This window comes from Ciconia boyciana, chromosome 6, assembly GCF_034638445.1.
Source record: "Ciconia boyciana chromosome 6, ASM3463844v1, whole genome shotgun sequence".
Taxonomy (NCBI): domain Eukaryota; kingdom Metazoa; phylum Chordata; class Aves; order Ciconiiformes; family Ciconiidae; genus Ciconia; species Ciconia boyciana.
The window spans coordinates 6,658,170-6,670,778 of NC_132939.1; the positions used below are offsets into that span (position 1 = coordinate 6,658,170).

Here is a 12,609-nt window from a genome sequence, read left to right on the forward strand (position 1 = left end):
CACTTGAGACAGATGTTCCCAAACCACTGCTTTTAGCTAGTTCAAAACTGGGGTAAAGTGTGCTTAAACAAGTATGGGGAAAAAAAAAAAAAAAGACAACCCTCTAGAACTGATCATCTTATGGTTTTCACTGAAAACCCTCATAACTAACATTAGGAATTTGACTTGTAATCTTGTATTCATATTTTGGCACCAACGTTGATTCTTTTCTTTCTACGTAGCTCATATTTTTCAGAGTTTCGCAAGGTCTGTTACTCTCATTCTTCTTCATGACCAGAACGTATTCTTCTCTCCCGTCTGATTTACTCAATATAGAACACTTGAAACAGTCTTCCTCTCTGCTCAAATTCCTAACTTTTTTCCTCACCTTTGCGCAAAGGTAACTTTTCTCATCTGTCCATCAACATCTTTGATTTGGTTTCATCTCACTTGTGACTTTTCACTTCACATTGCATGTCTATTCTTTATTTTTAGGATCTGTTTTCTCACTCATTCCTTTACACCCCTCACTTTTGGAGTGACAACTTTTGCAACTATATCGCACACTTTAAACATCCATCTTCAGTTCCTTTCTTAAAACTAATTGTTTAACTTTCAGACACTTTCAGTACCTTAACTTTTCTTACAACACTCTTTTAATACTCTGGCTTATCTCTCATTAATAAGACACTTTGTGACTTTCTCTGCTGGTGCCAATGGCATGATCCTACTATGTTAATTATTTCCATTTCTTTCATGCTTTCCTTTTCTATCTTAATCTTCTTTCAAAAAACAAAACAAAACAAAAAACCTGTTATTCTCTCCTTTTTTTAAAAGCCCACAAAATTGTAATTTTAATATATACTTTCTGTGAAGAAGAGAACTAAAATAAGGAGGGGAGTTTGAAGCTGATATTTCTAGGCATTTTTGTGAGTGCAGTTGACAAAGCTACACAAGATCTGATATGAGGTATGCCATCTACGTAAATTTGAATGTCTCCAGTAATAAGGAATTTTCTCTGTTATTATTTAGGTATTTTTTTGAAAAATGAGATATGAAGAGATTGAGGAGCCTCAATTAAAAAAAAAAAAAAAGAATCAAATACTAAAGCTCCTTCTCCTTTTGCACAGCTATGGGTCCACTTAGCAATTCTGGAAAAATAGGTCCTGGCTGATGTGCCCAAGACCATGAAGGAGCTGGTGAGCCATAAACTCTATAGAGCTGCTTGTGGGTTTTTTTAAAAAAATAAATAAATAGTGAATGTATTTTTCAATTTTTCCCAATTATATGATTAATTTGGCATGCCTTGTAAAGCTTACTGGATGTACTTCAGCAAGAATAGAATATAACACTTTCTACTTCTAGCCAGGAGAAATATTTTTAAGGTATCGGTAATATCTTTTCGTAAAATGGAAAAAATATACATGGAATCAGGATATGCTCTGTGAAATCTGAAGAGAAGGCCGGTATTGGAGTTTGAGTGCCATTTTGATTTCCAAGTGATAAGCGTGTTATCTTTTATCTTTCCAATTTTAAAAGTAGGCACAGTGAGGGCAAGGTGTTCTGCTGCTGTAAAGCTGAGAACAGCCATTCATTCACAGAATTACACCTGCTTGCTTCAGCTGGGGGATTTACCTCAAACATGTAACTCAGACATACATAATTTTTAATTCTGTAGAATATCACCAGAGGGAAGTTCAACTGTGAACATAAAAATTGTCTTGTCTGAATCATATGGTGAAATTCTTGTGAGAAGTCATTTGGAGGAAGTAAGGACACGTACAAAGGCAATTCCACTGTTTCTCCTTCATCAGAGAAAGGTTTTGGTGCAATAAAGTGGTCATTTACTCATATTGCTATACTTTCAGCATTAATCTTTCTGTTAAAAAAAAATCATAAAGCAACTTTAGTTATCGTGAAGGCATAGTTTTAGTAAGTTTCAAAGAAAGATTTTTACTTTATGGGGTTTTTTATAGAGATGTAAATTGATTTGTTTGGAGTAATGCTTGCAGATAGCTCTGCAGAAATGAATTTGTAACTAACGGCTTAGAGTGAAAAAAACATTTTAGCTGTTCCTCCTGAAAAGATGAGGGAGAGAACCAAGGAATCTCTCAGATGTGCCAAGCTCGTGGCAATGTGCTTTTTGAAGCGTTTTATGTGGTGATTTGAGATCTTGTTAAAACCTGGAACAACTCACAGTGCATATATACATATGTTGACTTCTTCGAGAACAGATTGGGAAGGCGACCACTTGGCGCTGTCGGCGCTCCTTTGTTCGCTGCCACGCGTGCCATGTGCGAGTGAAACAAAGGTGTGGGTGCGATCCAGGCTTTGCATTTGTAACGGCAAGTGAGATCTAATCATACGCCCGAATGTTCCCTCTCACCTTTTGAGAAGATATTTAAAAATAAGGGATATAAAAACCAGATGAATGTTACAAATATGAAGCTAACACACATTCCAAGTTGGCTTGTGAGCTTTGTTCAAACTGTCCTCCAAAAATAGTTCTTATGATAATGCCACAAGTTTAATGATGCCATGGGACTGTTTCTCTCTGCTGCTGCGCAGGGCAGCAGGGCAAAAGTTTTATCTTATTCATCTTTTTTTCTGAAGTAGGAGAAAAGCCCTAAATATGCTGTTTGAACACATGAAAGAACACACCATCTTGTTAGTTAATTAGTAAGGGCTATGCAGGCTTGTTCTGCGACACCAGCTTTTATTAGTAAAGCATTGGGATTTTTTGTAACAACTGAGAGCAACTACTTGCTGTCAGACTACCTGAGGAGAGCCCTGACCAGAAGTTTCCTTTCATTACAGGTACAATTAATACTAGGAAACATGATCCCAGTAGTGTTTAAAATCTTGAAATAACTGTCATGAACCTGATACGAGGCTGCAAAGTTTTTAAGGACTTTCCCTCCAATAGTATATTTTCCATACAAAGCAACTACCAACAAGCCAACTCCTTTCATCTATTTCTCAGTGTTCAAACCAGCTCCAAATGTGCTTTCATTCCTCACGCTGAAGGTGATGATCAGATGTGAACAAAAGCTACTGCACAGAGCTCTCTTACGAAATCCAAACAGGTTGGAAGAACTGTTTATAACAAATCAAGGGTTTGAGTGTTTAGAGTCGAGCTGATAATTTTGTTCTTAAAAGTGGAATCCTACTATTGTCTCATATTTTCCTCTTGCCATTACAGTACGAATTACATTTTGACACATTCTATAACTTTAAAAAAAATTCTTCAAGACTCCAAGCAGGAGTTCAAATAACTCATATTGATATTTGCATGTCATGGAAGATCTGGCTCCTGAAATTGCTGCTGTGTCAGCAGTCATGTTGGGCAGCACATTGCTAACACCACAGTGTAGTACCCAGTGCTGTCTAAAGCTCTTGCACTTCTCTTTGGAACCGTGTCATGTATCTAAATTTTCCTATGAAAGGGATACTGAGCAGCCTGACTGCACAAAGTTCTTTGTTTTCCCCCTCTGTGCTGGCACGCACCAGCACTGGCTCTGCGGCTGCTTGTTTAAGAAACCCTGGGCCTCGGTCTGCATTCCTCAGTGTCAGCCTTGGGTAGCTACAACACAACGTGGGGATATAATATAAGTTTAAACTGCACTCCTTATGACTTGGATGTCAGTTAACGCTTAAAACATTCTCCAGTAGATAGTAGTTGCACAGCATCGGTATACTACAAATAGACAGCACCTTGAATTTAAAGTTCCTCTGTTGATTATTCCTTCCCAAAACTTTAATTCCAACAAAAAATGACAGTCCAATCTTACACGGAGTCATACAATAAGTAATTATCAGAACTTAGTCTTTAAATATGCGTAGTTGCACAAGATGTCAAAAAGATTAAATTATCAAGGAATTCTGAAGGTGAATTTTAACTTCGCCATGTTCTTGCAGCATATGCTTAGGCTAAAATCTGATATTAGTGTTTCAATGTGTGTAGCTAAAATTAAACATCACAAGGTGTAGCGGGAAGAATTGTGAGCTTAGTCCTCTCAAGAAGTTTGACCACATCTTTCACGAAGGTTTTGTTGTATGGAAACAAATAGTGAAAATTACATCCTTTAATGACAGAATATGGACATTTCCTGATTAAAGCTTTTCTTTTTTTTACAAAAGTGTAAAAAAACTCCTCTGTTAGAAAACCAGTAGTTAATGGGTTTTCAGAGAAGAGAACTGGTTAACAATTACCATTAACAAGGACTTTCACCAGCAGTGTCTTAATTGAAGTTTTGCGTTCTTGACACTTTCTTCATTATAAATGCCTTTGCAATTCTAGCCTAGAAAAAGGATGAGGATTTGCAAAATACCTTTTAAGACAATGGCATTTTTTAATTACTTTACCAGCCTTTTGCAGATTGAACATACAACAGTAGTTTTTACTTAAATAAGAAACCTTGATATAAATCACTTCTGTGATGTACATGTTGCATTGTAGAACTTATCTTAAATTTTATCAGATTCAATGACACTTTACACCGAGTAACGCGGGCTTTGGATTTTTTGTCTTCGCATCTGTGTTAATGAGGAGTGTTTCCTAGTATCACAATATCAGGATCCTGAATGTACAGGAACTATGTGGTAATGCTGCAGTATATGTTAGCAAATCTTTGAAAAAACCCTAGAAATTCAATAGTGCAGAGAAACAAAGGTCTTTCTGCTCCACAGAATTCACTCAGATGGCATTTACCGCAGAAACTGAGCCCTGCATACAAAGAACAGAATCAGTGGCTAAGACATGACACTATATTTCTTCATCTTTACTGCTTCTGGACTGTTTAATACATTTATTTAGCTTGGGCACAAGTTAGTACTTATAAGGAAAGTCATCAAACCTGACTGTTGATGTAAGAGTATCAGCTAATTAAACATTAAAAGGTAATTTTTTAATCATATTCATTTGTGAAAGCTATTTTTCTTAGTATCTGGTTTGACATGTAGCATGGTTATTTACATGATGTATGTTAAAAACGACTGCATTAGAAGGTTATGCCCTTCTGTAACTAACTTTGCTTTTGAAGAACACTGGAGAACCAGGTGTTACATGTAAAAGCTGACAACTTGGTCTGGAGTTGGCTTAGATAAAAAATAGATGAAAGTTGGAGGATTTATTACTTCTGCAACCATACTCTGAAATGAGATGGGCTCTTTGTGAGCACAGCTTTCCTTTTACATAGCACACTGAATCAAGGCTGCTGTGATAGTACTGTTATTTCTACATTCTCACATTACTTAGAAACCATCACTAGATGTGACCGCAGCTTTTTTCATGATTATTAAATTTGACAGAGCCTTCAAAAAGGAGAGCTTCCACAGAAACGGGAAGGTTTTTTGCCGACTTAGGCTAGGAAAAAACTGGACCTTAAGTTTTGACTACCTTGTTTACTCTTCGACCTTTTCCTTTTGGCCTCTCTCATGCTGTTTCTGGGCTATTGATAAAGCTCTACATTTGTTACTATTTTCACATATATAACAGGAAGAACATGATTGTGGAGGCATTGCATTCAGTTTGCAGTCCTCTCAACATTTGAAATGCTGAAATTCCTTTTATTTTATGTTGATGTCTTCAAGGTTTGCTTCTTGTATCTGTAGGCACTGATGTATCACGAGTTGGTTTCTCACTGTGTGTCCTTTGGCATGATTTTATTTACTAAAATCAGATAAGCAGAGTAATTGGTAGTGTTTGGGATGGTGTACAAAACCTGTATTGTTTGCACAATTTCTACTAATCAAATTATCAGAAGTGACTAGTATTGAGACTAGGGTTTATGGTATTTTCTTAACATGGAAATAGTGGTCTTACAGTTACACTATAGATGAAGTTATAGAGGTGGTCTCTGTATTTTAAAAAATAAGACTTGGATCAAAAGTTAACTTTTTTCCTTTTTTTTTCCCTTTCTTTTCTTTTTTTGAATCAAACTGTGGCAAATTTACTCAGGCAGAATGCAGAATTTTCCCACAGCTGAATTTGGTAGCTCTATGTGGACTTTCTAGGACAAAAGCCAGAGAGTTATGAGAAAGCTACTGCCTATTGATGGTGAGGAAGCACAATCTTCAACACTGAAAACATGAATCCAACAGTCTCCATAAAGAAATGAGCTAGTTATGTGTATGTCACTGACTGATAGACTCTGGAATCAATCATTAAAAATAAATCAGCATTGTGTCACTTAGCTAATGAAATATATTGCCATAAATTCCTTTTTTTTTTTTTTTTTCAGATTCTGGAAACCCTCTTTGATTTACTTTACCAGAAATGACTGTGCTAATATGGTGGTTCTGAGACATTCAGCCTCTGTTCTTATCATGTAATCTTTCTGCAGAATGTAAAAATGATCAACATAGGCATAGCTTCATGGCTAATTTCTTTTGTTCTTGTGTATTCCTCTATCAATAACCTTTCTGACTCCCTTTCTACCTAATTAACATGATGGAAGATTTGTACCTTGAAATATGACAATGCAGATCAATAAGTACTGGGTAAAATGTGCTTTGCCTGTTTTTATTTCTGTGTTTGCAGCATCATTGATTCATTTCTTTCTATGAAAACAGTGTTGTTACAAGAAACAAAAGCTCGGCCTTTGCTTCCTTGAAATCTTGGAACAGTGAGTTTCATACTCAGCTTATCTGTAGTACAAACACAGCATTTTCCAGAAGGCCAAGTTTGGACTAGCTAGCTATGCAATGTCCAAGCCAAGCAGAATCTAAGAGGGAGAAATGAAACTGGCATCCTCACTCAGAGAGAGACTATGGATTTTTGTATTAACTGATGCGTTAGTGCTCCTTGCTGTTCAGTGGCTTCTTTGGAGTCCTTTGGTTTTCTTACATCTATTGAAGGATAAAGGGTTACTTCTAGTTTGGGGGTGGGGGGGGTGTCTGGGTTTTTTTCTGCCTTAAACTTAGCCTAGAGGAAACCTGAGGAAGCTGCTTCCACCAAATGGATGCAGTAACAACGCTTTTTTAAATGTTTTCTCCTATTAATATTACTCTTGCCTTCAATGTTTATATGCCAACTCCTGTGTTGTGATTCTCACCCTCCTGAGAGAGAATTTGAAATAGAGAAATGATGTGATTGATAGTTCAACACACCCTCTTTAACATGAAGAATTAAAAGAAACACATCTTTCCAAGGGTAAATTTATTTTCTAGCAAAAAATCTTTTCGGATCAATTCTAAATTTCTGCTGCAGTTGCATACAATCTTTGTATAGCATTGTCAATAAGAGACAAGTTCTCTAAACACGACTTCTCTAGATGTATACAGATATGGTTTGTTTACTACTTTGTTTTGAACTTATTTAATCTGCATGACCTGCAAAAATCATCCATTAGGCTGATTTTAATTTTCAGCCTAAATTATAATGGCTTGAAATGTATAACTGATTCAAAATGTTGTTTTGGGAGATAAGGCAATAAGGTAGACCCACCTCTTCCGATGTGCCTTGTCTCTGTCCCACGTTGCTTTTCTGTGTTCTTCCTCCACAATCAGTGGTGGTGTTCTGAAGCCAGAGAAGAATGATAAGGCTTCTATACAGCTTTCAGGAGTGGAGTTTTTATAGGATCATACCAAGAGTGTGTTTGATCATGACTTGAGAACATGTAGGTGCTCATGGGGGAAAGGCATCTCCTGGAATCAAGCTAAAGGACCAACCTACAAGTATGCCGGTGGTATGGTACCATTGAAATTCATGGTTAGTAGTCACTGACCCACATTAATTTCTGAATCATGCAAAGGATTTGCTTGGGAGTACCATGTTGGCCATTCAGCATGCCAGAGACTGTTCTAATAACTTACTGTGTTCCGCATTGTTAACAACATCATAGCAAAGACCATCACATGCTTGTGCCCACAATTGTTTCACTTGCTGGTAGAGACAAAGCCTAAGAACCTCGGCATGTTGAAGCTATGCAGAAAGTATGCTCATTCAACCAAAATGCCATTGAAAAGTATTCTTTCCTGTTGAGTTTCTAGTCTAGAAAGGGTAGAGAAAGCAATTACAGCAACCGGGTTTTGCTAATGGGACTTTGCATGTTTTGTCTCATGTGCTAAACACTCATTTTGTACCACCTAATAGTTGGGGGAGGAGAGGAGAGGGGGGGTAGTTTGGGGAGGTATTTTTTTACAGTAATACCTACTTTTCCTAAGATACACATACTTATTGTTTATCTGCAGCATTTATGACAAAACAAGAAGACCTTGGAGAAACAGATCTTGAAGCTGTACTTTTAATGCCAGATCTGTTCTCCCAGAAATCACCAGATGGGACTTCTTCCTGGAGGATTAACTGCTCCTTCCTCTTCCTTGTCCTCTTTTCTTAAGCCAAGTGCTTAAACAGTCTGGGAAGTTTGACTGCTAAACCCCAGTTATTACTGAGTAATGTTATGTTTGTCTTATACTGAAGTCTTGCTTCGGGATGGTTCCATAGCATCGGGGTAAGGTTAGCCTTTTCACTTCCATGATTTTGAATCTAATGTTTGTGTTAATACATTCCTGCTTCACAATGGGTCAGATACCAGAGGGAATGAGTTAGAACTCTTGTTCAAATCATCTTCAGATTAAAGTGGTTTTGCTTGTTTTCTCACTGCTGTCCCAGTCTGTTTAAAGTGATCTGGCAGTTCCCACTCCATAAACTGAAGGACTTGCTTGTTTAACCTGAAGGTAGGATCTGTTGAAGGGTAAAAATGTAAACACACTCGTTCAATGGGAATTGAACATCTAGATGTTTTGATTATTCCGTTTGTGCTTATTTGTCGGGACCTGAATAACTTGAGTTAATCTCACTCTTGTGATTAAAGATGTAGCTGCACTATTAAGTGTTTCAGGGAAAAGCCCAGGGCAGGTATATACTGTATTACCTGCTCTGGTAGCTGCCCATCTGCACGTTCTTCCTCTGCACTACCCACTGTACTATAGCTGAAAATTAATCATCTTCTCTGTTATCTGAATGTGGACATGAGCAGTTACCACTGCTCTGCACTACACTATTTTCTCAATGTTTCTCATGCTGATTTTTTTCTTAACACCAAAAAGTTTCAAAAAACCCATCCCTGCTTTCTGTCTCTATGTTTTGATTTGAGCAGTAAATTGGAATAACTTCTCTTTAAAAACTTGAAGATTAATATTTTGAAGAAAGATTTAGTTTTATCATTTAAATGCTCTGCAGAAGGATTTTTCTTGGGTTTTTTTGTTTTGTTTGTATGGTGGGGTTTTTGTTTGATTTTGAAACTATGTAATTATTTGATAGTATAAATATTAGCCTAAGTAGTCTCAGGTATCTACTGCATAGAAATTATTTGTTTTTACAGTCTTATTGGCTTGGCTTATTTCCTTCTTTAAAACTCAACTTTTGGCTTGATTTAAAATGAACACACACTGCTTTAATGGAAGTTTGAGTCTTATGGTAAAATTACTTATAAAAATGAAAGCACTAAAATCTATGAACTTGCTTACATCTACTTGAAGTGGGTCCCCAGTTGGTAAATCCCCAAATCCCTCCCCTTCAAAAAAAATTGGCTAAATAGATTTCATAAGCCTTAATCTTTTCTGAATCACCTCTTTTTAAAGATATCGATACATTTCAATGGCCATAATTAATCAACAAATTAAAATGGCTATTATAAGTTAATATGTTCGTTACATTGGAGTAATTTTTTCATTAGTTCTGCCCATCTTCGCCCATCTTCACCCATCTTTGCTGTTGGTATATTTTGGTATATTTTGATCACACACCACAAGGAAGTTTGGACAAAATGTATGCACTTATTTTATCAAACAGACTAGATATATAAACTCATACTTTCTCATAGCTTCATAGCAGTATTCAATATATTTTGTTTGATGGAGTTGATATAAATTAAACCTGACAAAACAATAAGTTGTACTGTACTCTGGCCTTCAAAAGCAACTCAGACAAGTAAATCCTATAAGAAAATTTTCTTAGCATTTGGATTTAGGAAGAAATGTCTGAAATTGTGTTAAAGAATTCAGTACAGATGGGAATTGTTATTATGGAAATTTTAACTGCTTGGATATAGAATAGGGAATAAATACTGCTAATTATGTGAGGATTGATTAATTGTAAACATTATATCAAATAGATTTTTCTTCCACCGCTGACTGACACAACAAAACACGTACTAGGGTAAGTAAAAAGCATGATCTAGCAGAACAGGCAATAAAAAGTAACCTGTGTAGGAAGCAGATTATTTCTATCACAATGATATGAAACACACATATGATATGAGGGTATAGGAACAAGAATTTTCTAATTAATTCTTTACTTTGAGAATAGGTGTCAAAATGTGTATATATTTGAGGGACACTTCCAAATAGAATCAAATTCCAAATACTGCAAAATGCAAACAAATTATCTGTTAGAAATATTATGCAAAATTTTGGAATAAGTATTGATAAAAAGAAAACTGAGGGCTTAGAGAGAGAGGAAGAATTAAATGCAAAGTATGCTTTCAGAAAGGTAGATTGTATCAGGCAGAACTCTTAACTTCTACTGTTTAGAACAAATTTCTTGGATTTAAGTAAAACACAATGTGAACCAACGTGGGAAATGAGTACTTAAATGAGACAGGCAGTCCCATTTAGTAGAACTGTAAATGCTAAGATATGGTTAGAAAGGATGAATGTTGCCAAAACGGTATGTACTGTTGCAGGTATGCATTGTGGCATACTTTCCGTTGAACTTAAGCAACATGCAGGAAAGTAATGGAGAGGCCTCACATTTAGGATTGCCAATGTCTGGAAAATGAGAAAAAAGGGACTGCTTACATTTTCTTTATTTTTTTAAAGTGCTCCAAAAAATCCAAAATACTTCTTAATGTGAAAATTTTTAAATCATTTTTTTGTCTAAGAAGCAAAGTTACAGATTTTCTAAACATTTTTAAATAATAAAAGAGGGAGATAAGAAGCCTGTTAGCAAATGGAAAGGTTTTTCTTGAATCCATGTAGTACAGCTACTTCACAGAGCAAAACCCCTCAGTTCTTCTCTCTTACATACTTGTATTCCCAACTGAAATGAATGAGTCTGAACAAATACAACCACTTTGACAGCATTTCATTTTATTATTTTTTATCATACATTAGTCTTGTTCCCAGGCTAACATGTTTATTTGAAGCATGTATGTCTGTTCTGGACTGCTCTATTGCTTCCAGATATATATGACTCTAGGCTGTGACTGGCTAGTGACAGTCCCTGTATTAAGGAAAATACATTTTATAATGTGTTTTGTCTAGCTCACTATCAGTGGATCTTGATCATTGGTCCCTGGAGGCCCTTATGGTGGCCCATAAAAACATTACTGGCAAAGACAAATAGAGTGGTGCCAAGAATTAAGATGCTGGAGGGACACTGGTCCAAGAAGTGCAGGTTCAAATTTGAATATATTTGATCATACATATTTGATCGTATAATGAATGTAAATTTTTCATCGACTTCAATTTGGCCTGTAGTTCTGTAAGTCACAGAGACATCTTTCTCACAGAGAATTTTTCTGGCTCCCTGTTGACACCAGAGAGTAATACTTTGCACTGCAGGATCTCCATCAGCCTTGACTGTGTTGTATCAATTTAATTTAAAGTATTAGATATTAAGTATTGGCTAAAACTTGATTTTAGTCAAGTTTTAACAGTTTTGTGTCTAATGGTGCTAAATGGTGGCTTCCAGCATCTTGATATGTGCAAATGAGAACTGAAGAGGGGAGCAGTCTTTCCTTCTGTGGTGATAAACCCATACTGGTTTTGAAAACTTGAATATTCTTCCTATGGCAACTTGGAATAAAATGTGCAAGTCATTTATCTGAAGGAAAGAAAAAAACACAACAAAAAAACCCCACAAAAAGCCCCCAGCTCTTTCTCAAATGAGATTTTTTTGGTTCTCTTTTGTTTTGAAGGTGAAACAGAACAAAACTACCGTCATGATAGTCTTTGGCAGAAAAGGTTGCCCTGTGGCATCCAAAGAAGGGCAACGAAGCTGGTGAAGGGTCTGGAGCACAAGCCTTATGAGGAGCGGCTGAGGGAACTGGGGTTGTTTAGCCTGGAGAAAAGGAGGCTGAGGGGAGACCTTGTCGCTCTCTACAGCTACCCGAAAGGAGGTTGTAGAGAGGTGGGGGTCGGTCTCTTCTCCCAGGTAACAAGCGATAGGACGAGAGGAAATGGTCTCAAGTTGCACCAGGGGAGGTTTAGACTGGATATTAGGAAAAATTTCTTCACCGAAGGGGTTGTCAAGCATTGGAACAGGCTGCCCAGGGAAGTGGTTGAGTCACCATCCCTGGAAATATTTAGAAGACGTGTAGATGCGGTGCTTAGGGACATGGTTTAGTGATGGACTTGGTGGTGCTATGTTAACAGTTGGACTCGATGATCTTAAAGGTCTTTTCCAACCTAAATGATTCTATGATTCTATTACTTATTAACATGTTCCATGTTGATAGGTTTTTGTTTTCCAATAAGGCTTTTGATAGAAAGTCAGAATACGGTTATATATTTAAGTCTAATCTAAATGGACCTTTCTTCACAACACAATAGGATTTTTTTCTTTCTTATGGCTAAAAAATGATGTAGTTCTAGACTTACCCATTGTCATGTTTTTTTTGTAAG

General features: G+C 36.6%; 1 protein-coding gene across 1 annotated transcript in view; it reads left to right on the forward strand.

Annotated features, from left to right (window-relative positions):
• Window positions 1-12,609, forward strand: part of ANO3 (anoctamin 3) — a 215,475-nt gene that overhangs the window by 10,578 nt on the left and 192,288 nt on the right. The gene's annotated exons all lie outside the window — the stretch shown is intronic.